We start from the raw sequence: 18,639 nt of genomic DNA, 5'->3' as shown, positions 1-18,639 counted from the left end.
TCGACCACAAAAACACTCATAACTACCACAAAAATGAAAAAATACCTGAAAAATTACTTCAAAATTCAAACAATACACAAAACTTGAAACAAAATATCGCAAACTCTACTAAAGTGCAGAGAACGTCAATATATTATAAAATTTTAAAAATACCAAATTTCCACATTTGCTTAAAATGAAATAAATCAATTGGCATTCAATTCAATCATTACTTTTTGAGAAATAATATGCTACGTGATGATTTATAATTCACTTTTTTATAGATTTCACGTTTGTTTCCGAAGGTGGCCCACGTGTCCCCAAGGTGGCACCGGTGTCGGGCCACCTTGGGAACATGCATATGGTCTCTCTCACCATTTGCACGACTTAAAACTGTTATTCTGATAGATTAATTCGAATTAAAGTAATGTGGTCAAAGAAAAAAAAATAAACTTTCAGAAAACGTATCATAACTCAAAGTTCTAAGGATTTAAACACATATAAATTACAATATCTTCTCATCCGGAAATTAGAACGACAACTGCAAAAAATTAAATCACATCATACAATGGAGGCCATTCAAGGAAATATCTTCCAATTCCGCCTCGTGCACCTCAAATACAAGATTTACAATGCAGCAGGGACATCTTATGATTCAAGATAAATTTAATTTTACTTTGGGGGGTGGGCTACGTTAGGAGCACTGGCCACCTTTGGCTTACTCACCTTACTTAATCAAAACATACTAAATTTTTAAAAAAAAATACTTTTTTTTAGTGACTTCCTTAGTCCTGTCTTGCAGAGCAAAGTTTTTTGAGGTGAGGTTTAATATTAGAAGTAGCCACTCTCAGTTCAGTTTCTATATTTAGCCGTGATCTATATTTTGTCTTCAAAGAAGCCACAGCAGAAAATCCAGTTTCACAAAGGTAGGATGTTGAAAATGGTAATAGAATGCGAAATGCCCTTGTTTTTACTGCAGAAAAATCATCCTCCTGTCCAAAATTCAAATAGTGATTTATTACTAAATTGTATTTTGGCTTCGCCACTTGTCGTGAAGTCTATGAATTTTTCTTCCTTATCAATTTAGAGTCATTCGGGAGTTTTATGAAATGGATTCCTAACCCACTTGTAACTTGCTATCAGTTTGTCGTCGGCAGGAAAATACTTTTTAAAATTCCTTGCCAGAATGGCTAAATGACTTTCAATGGTTAAAAAAACAACTTTTACATGTTCTTCTTCAGCCTTATAAGTTTTAGTACAATTATCCATAATTGCAAGCATTGTTAAGTTTTTTCGCTTTAAATTTCTGCCCCATAATTCCAATTTTCTACAAAAAGCATTAACTTTATCACTCGTATCCAACATATGTGTCTTTGCTCCTTGGAGTTGAAAATTCAAGTTATTTAATTTCTCGAATATGACGACCAATAGCTCAATTTCATCACAAATAAACAATAGTGAAAATTCTCGGTTTCCGGTCTGTTATCTTCTTCTGGGAAAATGGCGATTTCTTCTATTAATTCATAAACACGTTGCAAAAATTTCTCGCATAAAACTTCTTAAAAATTTCGCATTTAAATAGTAACTCTGAATGTACTGAACCCATGTCATTACAAAGAGCGGAAAAGATTCTCAGGTTTCTCATTTTTACATATTTTGCAACTGTTACAACCGTAGTTAACACAATATTTAAACCAGGACGCATTTCTTTCGAAGCCAAAGCTTCTTTGTGGATCATGCAATGTGTCCAGACGTATTGAGGCGATTTTTCTTTTACAGGTGCTTGTATACTTTCGAACCTTCCAGATATTGAACGAGCAGCATCGGTGCATATTTCGATGCAATTTTTGCATTCTATGTTTGCCTCATTCATAGCATCACTTAAAGAAGCAAATAAGGCTAGCGCTGTTGTTTTGAGTTTTATTGATTTGCCGAAAAGTAGTTCTACTACTGACATATTACAAAATTAAACATACTCAATTAAATGAGCATCTTTATTAACATCTGTTGCTTCATCAAACTGTATTGATAGCATTTTGTCATGCAACATCGAGAAAAGCTGACACTACATTTTCAGCTGTATCACCAATTTGACGAGACGAGCAGCAGTATCATTTGAAAGAGGTATGGACTCTAATTGTTTTGAAAAATTAACTCCAAATATAGTTTCTACAATCTCAATTGCTGTTGGCTTTTACTTTACTTTTGTTTTGACAGTTAGTTAAAAATAATTTAAAGACAGAAATCAGAATACTCAATATACATTATTGTTGTATACATTTTACTGTAAGAGGGGGGCGTGATGAAAATTATGATTGAAAACTGGGCCGCGAATACTGAAAGGTTGAGAAACGCTGCAGTAGGGTGATAACAACTTTGATTCTTTCCTTCCGTTATTTATTAAACTGGGTGACTGGGCCGCACAGCGGCCCCTACCCCATACATCAGCTTTGATTCTAAAATATGATATGATTATATCATTGTGAAAAACTTGAAACTAAAGCGGTACTTAAATATATATTTTCCTCTATATTTAATAACAAATATGCTACCACTATGTTTCATATAGTTCCTTTTCTCATTGTAACAAATTTAACGATTAAGCAGTCTATTAAATTTTAAGTGCGGTAAAACAATATTCATGATTTATTTCATGTGTGAATCTGCTAACCCAGAAGTTCAAGATTCCCAGACTATTTAAAGAGGTAATCTGTTTTAACGTGAAATATGTATAATTTATACTAGTAATATTTATGAAAAAAGGCAGAATTTGTCAAACCACTTTTTAAAATGAATATTTTGCTATAAGTAAATAATTTCTCTTTAATGATTATTGAATTTTCTAATGTTCTTAAACTTAAAAAAATGCTGCAAGTTGCAGCATGACTAACTAATATTATTATAATTTACGCGTAATGCATATCGAATAATATGCTGATGCAAACCTGCCAACTTTTCCGGATTTTCCGGAAGATTTTATTTTCATATTTAAAGTGGTAGTAAATATATACTATTTTTTCTTTTATAAACTTAATTTTTAAATGATTTTGATCACCACTATTCTTACAAAAATTAAACACATATATTAATATGCGTTACTATCATGGTTGTCAACTTAGTTTTTTTCAAATGCAACGTATTTGTTTGCTTAAAATTGAAGTTTTGATTTCATTTTAATACCACTGGGAAAAATGAAAATGGAAGGAATTAAAAGTTGGCAGGTATGCTGATGTAAGAAATTAAGAGAATTTGCAGGCTTGGTCGATTATCTCTAGAACTACTGGACTGAATTTAATGAAATTAGATCTGTACATACAGTGATACAATACAAAACAAATAACCATTCAACAATTGTAATACACATGCATGATCGTGTGTAACACTGATTGGAGTCCGAAGGTATGAAACAGTCACAGGCCAATAAGGAACCTGCGTGGTATTTTTTTTTATTTTTAAATATAAAACTTCAAACCATTTGATGATGATAGACACCAATTTTAGTTCAGAGGGTTAACTAGTTATTTTGTAATTAATATGTAAAATTACTTGATTAGCCACGCCCCCTAAAACGCAGTTAGATTCCCCATCTCGGCTGATGACGTCAGAATATAGGAAAAATACGATTCCCATCACCTTCTGATACAGTCAAAGAGATTGCCGTCGCTCGTAAAAATTCTCAAAAATAACTCCAAGCACTTACAACAAGTATTGTTTTATATCACGTTGTAATAACCTTACATTTAACACACCATATAAAATTTAATAACATAAATATATAAGCATAAATATAAATGTACCAAAAGGCGAAAAATGACAGGATTGGTGCAAAACCATCAAACGTGATGACCAAAAAGAAGGGGAAAAATTGGGAACTATCTGAAATTTTATTATTTTGTTTTAAAACCATTTTACAGTACTTAGTAATATTTTAATTTTATAAGAATTTTTTTCTTTTGATTAAGCTTCTCTGAAGAAATCATTCATTATGCTGAATTAAAATGATTATGAAATAGTCTTTTTAAAAAATGCTTTTTTCTTATTTTATTCTTTGAAATGAAAGGATTTTATTCTTAAAGAGTAATCGCGTACAGGTTATTCCTTTTTATAAATATTTTTTTTCTTCATTTAAACGACCTATTTCGTTTCGTTCAGCTTTAACTTCGTTATCTAAAACATACGTTCTTTTGTTTTTTACTTTATTGAAATCGAAATTTTAGAGATAAAAATAATTCATTTTATTTTTGTGAATATGGGCGGAGGAAAGATGTAAAAAGAATTAAAATAAAAAATGGAAGGAGCTTAAAATCTTTTGCATCGCTTCTAATAACAATTAAATAAAATATTTTAGAAGTACAATAAAAAATAAGATATTTTTTAAGAAAATTTTAAACTTTATTTCTATAAAAAAAATTTATTTAAAATCTTATACATTTCAATTTGCTCAGTCTGCGATCAAACAATAATTCATACCTCAATGTATTTTATTCGTAAAAATAAACCAACATTAATAAAATAATAATAATAATAATGCTTTTAATAATATGATAATAATAATAATGCTTTAAATAATAATAATAATACTTTTCAAAGGCCAATGAAAAAAAAGTACAAATTAGGAAAATAGTTTTTTTTTTTTTTTTTTGCATTCATCATTTTTGTCAAGTGCACCTACTAAAATTTTCTCAGAAGGGGGAGGAGAATTCATGTGAAGAATAAAAAAAAACACTCCTCAAATTATAAAATCAAATGACAAAGTTATTTCTGCAATTTTTGAAATTTTAAAAAACAATTTTTATAATTTATTCATTGTCACTAAAACAGCGAACTTCGAAACAAAATTAGCAATTTTAACAAAAATTGCTAATTAAATTAGCAATTTAAATTTGAAAAAAGGAAAACTAAAAAATCATATTTCATTTTAATTATTCAAGAAAATGTAGTACTTTATTTACATCGCACTTTAAATTCCTGAAATTTTCTACACACACACACACACAAACAGTTTGCTATTGTGTTTTTGTATATTTTTTTTTTGGGGGGGGGGTAAATTTTGTATGAATTTTATTTTGCGAAATGCATCTTGCAAACGTATTTTACCTAATAAGGGTATAAAATTTTAAAATGCAAATTTCGCTTCCAGTTCATTACTTGGAATAAATTCAATATTGCACATAAGAAAAATTATTACAAATAAATAATTATTTATTTTTTGTAGTTTTTGAGGAAAAACGGTCTTAAGAGTAAAAAAAATAACTAAAAATAAATAAATAAGGGATTAAGAGTTATTTGCATCGCTAGTAAAAAACTTAACTATTTCCATTTCCTATTTGGGATGAAACCATTAGGTGAAAAATTTCGAAACAGTTCTTATTTCACACAACACTTTAGAATGACAAAATTGATATTTTTGATTTAAAAATATCAATTCTCAAACCAAATATCCTTCTTCTCTGCATTAAACCAAAAAGTTAACTCAATTTTGGCAAAAAAAAAAAAAAAAAAAAAATTAGAATAAAACTCTTTTGTAGACAACATCACTACACCCTATGACAAGTTTAGGTTCGGCCAATTCTGTTTACCCAGGTAGTATATACTGATGTCATAAGCAATCCCCGCCTCTTTTTAGTCACGTGAAGTTAGTTTCGTTTTAAGCTAATTTTGAGTTATGATTTTAAAAATTGCAGGTCAATTTTGAACATACTGATTTGATTTATGAGAGTTTCATGTTATAGACTATTCAAGATTATGCGATTACCCTACGCATGCAGGATCCTCATTGCCACAAAAAATCATAAACTGCCTTATTTCAAATATGAAATCACGCCTGCATAGCTGTAAGAGCGAACCCCACCCCTATTAACCCCTTCCTTCTCTCTCCCGTGAAAATGACGAACTGAGGTTTCGCCCTCTATTTCTCGCTCCCGTGATATTGACGGGCTGGAGTGTTCAGTAGTAACGTGACAATAAGAATAAAACTAATTCATTTCTTTTGCCCGGAAAACATTTTATTTCTCATTTTGCACATTAGATGGCAGTACTGGGATATTTTTAAGGTAATTGTAAATAGTTAGTTTATTTTAAACTAGTTGAAGTACTATTCAATTACGTAATACAAATACAAAAGCCAAAAAAATAGTCACTTTTATGACCGTTTTCTCGAAAATTAACCGATCGTTTAAGGGTTAATCCATTTTTTTGTTTGTTTGTTTATTCTGCAACCGCTGTTTCATACCAACGAGGGTTACGCAAATTCAGTATGTATCAACGTATGTACAAATATAATTCATTAAAATCGGTCTAGTAGTTCTAGAGATAATCGACCAAATCGGCAAATTCTCTTAATTTCCAACACCAGTGTAGAAGTGAGCATTTAATAGCAATCATGCGAAAATATTTCCGATCAATTTAACTCTCAAAGATTCTGTAAAATCTTCTGGCGTTTGATGAGACCATTAATTCAATATTGTCCTCAAATCTGCATATTCAAAGCCCTCTCCTTATTCATTTATCTTTCCTGCCGAAATCAGCACACTCAAATCTGCTAAACTGTAGGGGAGAGTGGGGTCAATTGTAACATTTTTTACTTAACTATTTTTAACTAACAAAAAATCCAATATATTATTAGTATTAATTGACAGACGAGTAAAGTAGACTATCCTCTACTAGAAAAAAAAAATAAATACCTAATTTTAAATGTTATTATATTAGTTATTAACAATTTTTGACAGTCGAGCACTTGTTACAATTGTCCCCACTTACGGGGTCAATTGTAACAGTTCATAAATTCAACTAAAACATAGTTAATTATACATAGTATCATAGTTGTGATATATTTCTTTATTGATCAAAATAGTAGTGATATTTTAGGAGTAAAAATAATAATGAGCAGAGATCTAAAGGGTTAAGCTTTTAACTTTAAGGGGTTAAAAATTTTAATTTATGCTGTGAAAGGTGACAAATAAAATAATGCACATGCAACATAATATAAATGACATAGGAAACTATTGGTGGTTCTTAAAGACTTAAGTAATGGTTTGTAAACATAAGATTATTTATTTTCAGCTGTTACAATCGTCCCTTTACTTATTGTTACAATTGTCCCCAAGACGCCATTTCAGCTTCATTTGTTAAAAACAATGCTAGTTAATTAGCAAAACTAATCTTTTTTTTTATTGAAATGTTAATTAAGGTGTCCACTTACATATTCGGTTACTAATTTTTATTTGTTTAAACAAAATTACTTTGTTACAATATAATATTCTAATACCAAAAAAAGTACTTGCGTGGCGTGAAAATATCTTTTGTGATCTAACTCTTTCAAAAGTACATAAAAATGATTGCCATCAGGGGTGTACATGTAGATTTATTAAATACACCTTGTGCGCCACCTAGGAACCAAATCTAGAACCCGACACTCGAAATTTTTGCTCTGTTACAATCGCAACCTGTTACAATTGACCCCACTCTCCCCTACTTAAAAAATTGAAATTAATGTTGCACTGTCACTATTATGCTCAGACATTATCTTTAGCAGATATATTGCTTGAATGATTTTTTTTTGCTACTACCACTACTATAAATTATTTTTTGGAAAACATTTGGCTTCTGATATTAATTAAAAATTTTCTTAGGAGGTTTAAATGTGTTAATTTAAAAAAATATACATTACATAATATTTTAATAAATAAATTAGTAGTTTGAACAAAAAAAACGAGTTTTCTTAAACAAGTTCGAACTGTTTACAAAAATGATTCAACCATATTTACTTCTTTTTTTTTTTGTATTCTCGATAATATTTTTTTTTCTAAAAAATCCGTCGCCTGTAACTGCCTATCTATTTTTTTTCATCGGAAAATATTTTAAGTAAGGTGTCAAATCAAATAAAGAGGCATGGTGAATATGTGGTCAACGAATTTTACATTTTTTAGAAGTATGCAATAGGATTCCTAAAAATAAAAGTTTTTTTGTAAAGAGGAACTTGATTGGTGATCGCCCACTTATGCTTCCTGTAAGGGTGATAGAAAAAAATTATAATGTCTCCACTTTTGCCTTTTTTCATCCAACATTTGTAAATTAAATAGAACAAAAATAATCTCCACAACATTTCACATTATTAATACTGTATACTCAATACATCTCGAAAACATTGTTATGTCAAAAAAAATATATATATTTCCCCCTTATGGGTATTATGTATCTACCTAATGTTAATTTGAATGTCTATGTCGAAGAATTTCTTCTCAAAATCTTGTTAGGCTGATTATTTTTTTGAAATAGAAAATTAATTTTTTTTGGAAAAAATAACAATTTAAGTTTATTATAAACCAATTCTTTTTTATTTAATGCATAATTATTTTTGTCTTACTTTTAAAAATAAAATGATCATTGCTGTATTTAGACTTGGTAACCATCCATATTATTTAGTAGTTATTCTTATGTTTAATCTTCATTAAGTTCTTTTTAAAGTAATATTTCACAATGTATTTTTCTACTTTTTAGAGCACTTTTAGTTCTGAATTTGTTATCACGAAAACTCGCTATCTCGAAATTTTTTTAGGGTGCCTTCAACTTTGAGATATCCAGAGTATACTGTAATAGCATTTTTGCAGTGACTTGAAAACTTGTAATTATGAACTGTATCATGATCAACCGTTCTCATTTTATCAAGCTTTTACTGTACTCGAAGTTGTCTTCAAATATTCTTTTTTTTTAACTATTACAATATTTCGATTCTACCGATGTAATCATTTCAGCTTAATTTTATCTTTACCAAAATGGAAAATAACAATCCAGAAAATTTTAATTAAAGTAATAATCGTGATCAGAAATTAAGGTTTAAAAATGAAATTAATGAATCTGTATTTTATTATAAAGTTAACTTATTATATTACTTTATTAAAGCAATGTGGGCCAAAGTGAGCCAAAGGTTTTGTGGAGGTTAAGGTTCCACAATTTTGTAGCCAACGGTATGATGGTGGCAATATGGTCAACATTGTGCACCGTCCGCATTTACATCTCAGACACACTGATACTCATCAATCTGAAGGTGAGTGCCACTACTGGGAATAGAACCCCAGTACTCAAATGCTTAACCACGGAGCCATCGCGACTCGATATTACTTTATATTACTATAATATTATATAATAATAATTTATTATCGATATTGATATATTAGCTTAACAAATGGAAAATATCGATTTATCTATTGAGTACGGATTAATCACAGATACAAAAATATCAATATATCGATATTTGGATAATCGATATTATATTGATATCCAATTGTTAAATTATTAATATAACGATGACTTTTTATGATAAAAATACTGAAATATCATTTTACACTCGTTTTTATTTATTGTTGATGAGTTATATTTAATTTTTGTAATATATTTATATAAAACTGCGTACCGTCAACATAAATAATCAAAACAATTATTTAAACTTGTTGAGAATCAACTTATCTCAGTATTTCTAAGAATTCTGTAATACGAAAAACGCTTAACGAGTAACCGGAAATTAAATAAGAAATAGAATAAGAAACTTAAATAAGAAAACTAGTTTTTCGATGAATTCGCTAGGTCAATCGAATGAAATAATTGGATTTATGTTTCATCTTATCGGGAACCTGATCTGTACTGATAGAATAAAATGTGAAAAAATATTTTGGACTTTTTTTGGATAATTTTGATTTTAAAAAAAAAACTAATTTATTTGCAATGTTATTCAATCAAAACGATTAGGTTACTTTTCATCTCTATAGAATCGAGATGTAAATCTGGGCTAAGAGAATAACACATTTAGAGCTTTGTTTTGGTTTAATTTTCAATTTTGCTTTAAAAAAAAAAAAACAGAATTTAGATGTTGCAATTTTAATCGAACAAAGTGATTAGGTTCGAATTTCATCCCTATGGAATCGCAACTAAATCTGTGTTAATGGAATAAAGCATATAGAACTCTTTTGTGAAAATTTTTTATTTTTAAAAAATAAAAATCTAATTTTTGAATGAAGTTGAAACAAAATTATTCAATTTAAGTTTCATTGCAGGAAAAAAATGTGTTTATGGAATAAAATAGTTCGAAATCTTTTGAGCTAATTTTTAATTTTGAAATAAAAAATCTTTCGATCGTTTAGAAACATAAATGATCGCTCTGCAATTGTGGGGATTAGTGAGCGACAGCTGGCAGGGAGGCAAAACTATCTACTTATATATAAAATACATATACTTATACCAATCGTTCAGTGACCTTTTTTTCAATCTGTTAAGTTGATAAGTTCAGAGAGATGAAAACAGCCGACATAATCTTTACTATGGAATACGCGAAATAAATAAAAATTCCCTTAATCGAAAACAAGATTCCAGAGAAGAAGAAAAAATTCAATATGTTTTCTAAGAAAAGAAGAAAAAAAAAATCTGCCCTCTTTATCATGCAAGTAGGACGATATTATTCGTGGACAGAAGAGCGTAAGGAGCGCCATCTATTCGATACCACCAAAGTTACCGCAGAGCAAAGAGAATCCTCCTAAAAAGACGGGAGGAAAAAACAACCTCCACATTACTTCTTTAATTCGGAAGATGATCTACAACTGCGCAACGTGCTCTTCTCTCTGTGTTTATCGACAAAGTTGAAAACTACGTGGAAAATTATTGATACATGCTTTCAAAGTTTATCTGGTTTACAAAATCGTCTATTATTTGGTAAGTTTACTGAATATTTTGCAATAATATGTTTATATATTGTATTCGCTTGTGATTCAATGTAGAACTAATATTATCTCTTATTTGATATTGTTTCTCAAACTTTTAATTAAATCTTTTAATGTTCTAAAATGTTTACTCATATTTAGAAACATTAAATAAGGTTTATCTTTATATGATATTCATATTTGATTAAGTAACGTTTTAGTATTTGTTACTTTACTTTACATTAAAGAAAAGTTTTTTATCTATCTCTAGTGAAACAGTTTTTCTGAAAATACCAAAAATGTTTTATTAAAAATCAACATGGTGGCAAATTTCTTGTATTTTTCAATAAATAAATTAAAACTCAAAATTTGTTTAATGTTATGATGTATGCGTAATAATCACACCTACGAAAAAATTGAAAGAATTATTTGTGAAGGGAAAAATATATTAATTGAACTTACGTTAACAATTAAAATATTTCTCTTTAAATATTAATTACCACATTTAACTTTAAAAGCATTGTCTTGAATTTTAAAAACAAACCTCCACCTTTTGCGTATGATTATTTATCCACCATTTTAAGGTAATTAGTATATATTTATATTTTTATTTTAAATGACATTTTATGTGCATGTCAAATAATTTAAAATAACAGTTAACCATTTAATGACTAGCTGTTTGAATTTCTTATAAATACTAATTCTTGCGTTTAGTTAAAATTATCTTTAGATAGAATTTATTTGTCGATATGTTTAGTGATGATTTCAAATAAATATTTTCACGGATGTTATTAAATTATAAATTGTTCTTATGAAGAATTTGAGAACAGAAAGTCAATAATGAATTTTAAGGACGCAGTTCTTTAGTTTTTGCCCGAAGATATAATAATTTTTTACCTGAAAGTATAATCAGTTTTGACCACGAATATATAAATCTTCGTGGAGAAAGTTGTAGAACATGTAAGTTTAGAAAAACCCAATATATTTTATTCTGATTTCAAGCTTTATTTTAATCTTGAAAAGCTTGAAACGAAATTTACAACCTGTCAAGTTTTAAATAAAGTTCGAAACATGATCTATGACGTAGTGCCATGTTTCTGAATTGCAAATTTGCATTAATTTAAAATAACGTCGCGGAATATGACAAGATTGTTTGAGCAATTTTAAAAATGATTGCAGGCACGACAAAAATAACGATTATATGTGTACTTATTTCAAATATGTACATGCTTTTATATGGGATTTAATCTTAATCAGAATTGCTGTTTCTCGATACAAAATAAAATCAATGAGAGAGGGCATTTTTATTTTTAAAAAAAAACGTAAAATTGAAAATTAATAAAAATAAAATCATGTAAAAGTATTTAATCTGATTTTTATAATTTAAATATTTGAGCCGTGGTGGCTCAGGGAATAGAGCGTTCACCTTCCAATGAGATGAACTGCGTTCGAATCCCAGCAATAGCTGGTCGTTAAGAATTCCGTACCCGGCACGCACCGACCGCAGTGCTGACTTAAATTATCCTCAGTGGTAGACGGATCATAGGTTAGAGTCTCCTTGCCGTCAAGCTATCCGTGGGTGGCTCTCGTGGTCTTCCTCTCCGTGTAACGCAAATACGTATTAGTTCCATCAAAAAGTCCTCCACGAAGTTAAATTTCTTCCAATACCTGATCCAGGACTTCCCTTGTCTTCTGGATTGGGTTCAAAAATTAAATAAAAACATATAAAATAAAATCAAATTAAGATGAATCTGAAACTGCCACAACACTTAAATCCTACAAAGATACTTCATCCCACTAACCACTATGAACCAAAAATTTAGACTATAACAGCTACTACACCTTCTATGTCACAAACTGTAAACATTTTCATGAATCTTCTCTTCTCCGTCCAGTTATGACATCAATAGTAGGCTTGCACATAAATAAAATTGCATAAAAACTCGTAATTATCACAACAAGCAACAATAAAAAGTGCACATCACTGTAGAACTTTTTATTTTACACATAATTTAAATTGCGGTTTAATGAAAATGAACAAACTTAAAAAATTGATGTAGTTCAAATTGTTTAGCTGTAGAAAGCGGTTGTAGTTTGTTAAGCGCTCACAATAAGTATATGAAAAAAGTAGTAGTTTAGAATAAACATTTGGAAAAAAATTGGACACACCTCAAAATGCGCGTTTAGTAAAATGAACATAGCATTTTATTAATTTTGTAAAAATACTGTTATAACTTAATTTATAAATGTATCTTGATTTTTTTAAAAATATATTTAAGTTGGGCCGAGATAGCCTGATTGGTAGCCACTGGGCCCATGTCCAAGATATTGTGAGTTCGATCCCCGCCTACCGAAGACATCCCGTGTAGTAAACGGTGACTGATGCACGTTAAATCAGTCTAGTCACAAAGTCCTCCATGTTCCCACAACAAGTCATACCTCTGAGGGTACTGATTTAGGAGCAAGGGAGCTCCTGAATCAGTACCCTCAGAGGTCTTCTGGATTGGGATCAAAATTACAAGGATACGGAGTTGAATATTGGTAGTCGTAAACCCAAAATTGAGTCCGGCTGTTCAACGACGGTTATATATATATATATATATATGGGTCATTCTCACAAAAACAGTCATTTTCATGTCCCCAGTATATTTTATGTTTGTTTTACAACTTACGAAAAAAAATTTTTCGGGGAAAGTGTCCTTCAGAATGCAAGCTAACAAAAGAATAAAAATAAAATTATCAATTTTTATTTTTTATTAATTTTAGGTAATAAAAATATACCAATATGTCATTCCCTCACTTGTCCCCACTGCTGATTTAAAAAAAGAAAAAAATTGTTTCTGAAATAAAAATTTTTTTTTACAAATTTGTGTTTTTTATTTGAGAATATTGAAATATAGAAGTCAGAAAATAAATTTTAAATTTAATTTCTGATAAAAATATTAACACAGGACTATTTTAAACTTTGTCCCCAGTGTTTCGCGTCATTCCCTCACAACAATGTTCTTATCACCTGCAATCATCTTAGAATAAAAATATTTTAATAAAAACTTCGGAAGTTAACAACTGGCATTATAGAACAAAATTGCAGTATGTTTCCATCTTCAACTTAAAGAAGCTTTGCTGTGGAATAAATTTGAATGAATCAAACCAGGTAAAATTTTTTACATTTGTCATTCCCTCATGTCGTTTTTTAGAGTAAAATAAAATACAACTTCATCGAGAAAGTGGATAATTATATGTTGCTTTCTTGTATGAATATAATTGTATGTGATTGACTTCAGAAATTAATAAAGCCTAACTGTTATTTTTGAATTTTATTGAATTCGTCATTCCCTCACTAGTGTATAAAGTGAGGGAATGACGCTGAAGTGAGGGAATAATTCAAGATGAGTATATTATTAAATTTTTTTTTGTTAAATCGTGCCAGTCAATTTTATTTCCCAAACCTGTAAAAACTATTAAATATATAAGACTAAATTATAATAAATATTAGATATACTTAGTATGTTATCATTTTCAAATTTTAGGTCGATGTAACTTAGATAAAAACATGTATTAAAATAAACTATCATTCCCTCACTATTAGTGTCAGTCCCTCACTTTTTAAATAGTGAAAATAATTAATTTACTTATTAATTAATTTGAAAAATAAATTAAAAAATTAATAAGTTAATTTATTAAATTAATTAATTTATTTATTAAATTAATAATTATAAATTAATTAATTATAAATTAATTATTTAAAAAATTAATTAATTTAAATATTAAGTATAATTTATAGGATATATACTTTCTTTATAATGCCATTACATATTTTTATTAATATAAAAAGTTTCAGAGCTTTTTATTCACTTTACTTTTTTGGGATTTTATGAACTGAAAAATGACAGTTTTCGTGAGAATGACCCATATATATATATATACAGTCGGACTTCTATTTAACGAACTTCCATTTTACGAATTTCTCTGTTTTGCGAATTTTTTCGTGGAACCAAGAGCATTTTGGAAATTTCTTCGTTAAATAACTTCTAAATAGCGAAGTGAATTTTCTATTTAACGAATTTTTTTTTGAGTTTTTAGATCAACTTTCCCCATTTCCCAAAATATTTGAGAAAATTATTAACTTGTTGACGCATTTTATGGGGGACTTGAACTGATTTTCGCATCCCTTTAACTTTTAGAGAAAGCAGTAAAATTCCTTTCCCTTTTTGTTTGCAATTCATAAAGGAAATGCAACGGAAAGGGTCAAATTCCTTGAATAGGAAATGAGCAGAGAAGATAATGGGAATTGGTCATCAAAGTGTGTGGTCCCTGGTCCCTTATTGACATGGCCTATTATCCCCACCCCCACTGTTCACTTCCTTTCTAGAAAAACTTCCAACATTTTCGTTGTTCACTCAGTAGAGCTCAGTTCTCGAAATCGCCTCCTGTTTTTTGATTGCTGATCAGAGTGCTGCTTGTTGCTTTTCTTGCGGCTGCAAAACGTCGAAGCAAAAGTGCCGGACCATTAAAGGAAAAAATTTAATTCTTCAAGAAGTGGATAGAGGTATGAAGAAAAAAGATATTGCATCAAAATTTGGTATTCCTTCAAGCAGCTTTTCAACGATAATAAGAAACCGTGATAAGATTGAAAACAATGATTTACCAAATCCTTGTTCAAAACGCTTGAAAACATGTGTCTATGAAGATGTGAATGAGGCAGTTTTGAAGTGGATACACGCAATGCGAGATAAAAACGTGCCGATCTCTGGACCTTTAATAACCGAGAAAGCAATGCAATTTGCAAAGGCATTGGGACACGATGAATTTTGAGGAAGTAGTGGATGGCTTGACAAGTTTAAAAGAAAAAAAGGAATTGTAGGAAAAGTTATGTCTGGTGAAAGTAATGACGTCAGTGATAAGGACTATGAAAGATTGCAGAGACTCTTAATAAAATTTTAAGAGATTATAAGCCAGAAAACATTTTTAATGCTGATGAGACGGCTTTATTTTTTCAATATTTGCCTCAAAAGACCCTATCATTTAAAAATGAAAAATGCTTTGGAGGAAAACACAGCAAGGCAAGAATAACTATCATGCTAGGGGCAAATATGACTGGCAATCAAAAATTAAAACCCTTAATTATAGGAAAAAGCAAAACTCCAAGATGTTTTAAGGGCACAAAATCTTTGGAGATTGATTATGAATTCAACAAAAAATCATGGATGACGGCAGACATTTGTGAAAAATGGATTCAAAAATTGGACAAACTTATGATTGCAGAGCATCGCAAAATTGCTCTAATTTTCGACAATTGTCCTGCCCATCCGAAGGAAATCAACAAAAACCTGAAAAACATTTCTGTTTTTTACTTGCCTCCAAACACTACATCGAAGCTACAACCAATGGATCAAGGGGTGATTCATTACTTTAAACTGCCCTACCGCAAAAGATTTGTACGAAAAGTTATCACTGCGCTTAAAAATAAGCAATCAGTGCCAAAGATCAATTTGTGAGCAAGCATAACAGAAAAAGCATGGAACTATGACGTTACAGATCGTACCATTCGTAACTGTTTTGCTAAAGCTGGATTCTTTGTCAACGCTGAGAATTTGGAGAGTGAGGACGAGGATGATATTCCTTTAGAGGAACTTAAAAAAATTTGGGTACAGCTAAGAGAAAACCACGAAATTGACGATGATGTACGGATAAATGATTTTCTTTCTATTGATTCTGAAGCTGAAACCACCGAAACATTAACTGAATCAGATATTTTAGACTGTGTGAAAAATAAAAACAATACAGCTATAAATTGTGAGGAAGAAGATGAAGATGGAAATGATGAAGAAATTAGCAAACTTTCATATGATGAAATGTTAAAATCATTTGAAACAATTCGACGTGGATTGCAGTTTGAGGAGAATACGCCTGAAGGAATTTTTGGTGCATTACAAAAATGCGAGACCTATTATGAGAAAAAACACTTTTTCAAACAAAAAACTCAGACAAAATTAACAGACTTTATCAATAGCAATTAAAATTAAGAATGCATGTGAAAATGTATGTTTAAAATTACATTTATAATAAATGAAGCAATAATTTTAATATATAAAAATTTAGCATTTTTATTCAGGGGAAAATATATGTAGCATGATAGTATAACACACTGGATAATGTTTTGTTCTATTCTTACTTTCATTGCAGATTTCTTTTATGGGTAAGATTTATAAAATAAATGATAGATAATAATTTGCAAGATAAAGGTGTATCAATTGCAATTTCAATTATTTCTAGTATCCATGAATTAAAAACCTATTCTACGTTGTGTAAGTATTTCAAAAGATGATTTTCTATTTAACGAATTTTCCATATAACGAACTTTTTTTCGGGATTTAGTGACTTCGTTAAATAGAGGTCCGACTGTATATATATTTCAGTAGTTATATACGTATATGCTTAAGTGTATATAGTATTTTAGTAGAGCCCGGATTTTGATGACCTAAAAATTCTCAATTAATGCCCTAAAAAAGTGTAAAAATGCCCTTAAAAGTGCAAAAAATGCCCTTAAAATGCGAAAATTGCGCTAATAATGCCTTATGACATGACTTAAATAGAAGTAAAAATATTGAACTAAAACAATGTTTTACTCTTCAAAATTATTATGAGTCGTTTCAAAAAATATAAAGCAATGCAATACTTGTTCTACGTTCATTAAAGTTCGACAAATATGTTTTATATCCAAAAATAACAAAAAAAGGAAAATATATTGACTCCAAAACATTTTCATTTTGTATAGAAACTTAAATGAATATAACAACTTCCATCTCATAATATTACTAAATATCAGAATTACAATTAAATTGTAATTAATTATTAAATTTGAATTATTAAATTTTTTTTTTAATATTTTGAAATGTAAACGAGCGTCTCTTGTCTGAAAGCAAATTTTTATACCAGGAGAAGCTTCTTTCAACGTCTACTGATGTTATTGGTGCGTACTTGAAAAGGACGGTCACACTTACTGACAATTCTTCTTCAATTTGAAAAGATGTTGCTTCACCTGTTAATATCCTAGAAATTTTCTTCATTGTTTGGAAGCCAGTGTAATAATAAAAAATTATAAAAAATAATGAAAATTGGAAAAATTTATCAAAAAATTTAAAAAATGCTTTAAAATGCAAAATACTCCCCAAAAGTATAAAGAAAATACCCTATAAATCTCAAAAAATGCTCTAAAGGACAAAGAATGTCCAAAAATGCAAAAAAATGCAAATGTCATCAAAATCCGGGCCTTATTTATTAGGTTTCTGCCTTTCGGCACCTGCCTATTCATCTAAATTATTTGCGATAATGCAACTAAAGGGACATATCGGTAATTAACAAAAGATAAATGAATTCGAAATAGAAATTATAGAAACAAAAATACGAAAAAGAGAAAAAAAACTATTTACAATCGAAAAAAGCGTGATTATATGAAAAATGAAAAAAAGCTAAGTCAAAACCGTCACCCCCGACCCCCATAGGAGCACATAGACTCGTCAAATCATATTAAATAAATAAAATTCGCACAATGAATATTTAGACTCATATTAAAAAAAATAAAATTCGTACAGTGAATATTTAGACTCATATTAGATTATTAAAATTCGTACAATGAATATTTAGAGTCAGATTAAATAAATAAAATTTGTACTATATATATTTAGACTCATATTTAAAAAAAATAAAATTCGTACAGTGAATATTTATAGAGTCATATTAAAAAAATAAAATTCGTACAGTGAATATTTATAGAGTCATATTAAAAAAATAAAATTCGTACAATGAATATTTAGACTCATATTAGATTATTAAAATTTGTACAATGAATATTTAGACTCATATTAAAAAAATAAAATTCTTACAATGAATATTTAGACTCATATTAGATAATTAAAATTCGTACAATGAATATTTAGACTATCTCCAAAAATACTTCGAGAGAGTGCCG

General features: G+C 29.1%; 1 protein-coding gene across 1 annotated transcript in view; it reads left to right on the top strand.

The window, feature by feature from the left end:
* Nucleotides 1–10,486: 10,486 nt before the first annotated feature.
* Nucleotides 10,487–18,639, top strand: part of LOC107448847 (uncharacterized) — a 42,757-nt gene continuing 34,604 nt past the window's right edge. The window contains exon 1 of the mRNA XM_087150952.1: nt 10,487–10,680. The gene's annotated coding sequence lies outside the window, so the exon portion shown is untranslated. The remainder of the gene's footprint in view (nt 10,681–18,639) is intronic.

The sequence above is a fragment of the Parasteatoda tepidariorum genome, chromosome 9, assembly GCF_982258835.1.
Source record: "Parasteatoda tepidariorum strain Cologne lab strain chromosome 9, Ptep-v5.0, whole genome shotgun sequence".
Taxonomy (NCBI): Eukaryota; Metazoa; Arthropoda; class Arachnida; order Araneae; family Theridiidae; genus Parasteatoda; species Parasteatoda tepidariorum.
The sequence above is the reverse complement of the archived record's forward strand: the minus strand, read 5'-3'. Positions and strand labels throughout refer to the sequence as shown.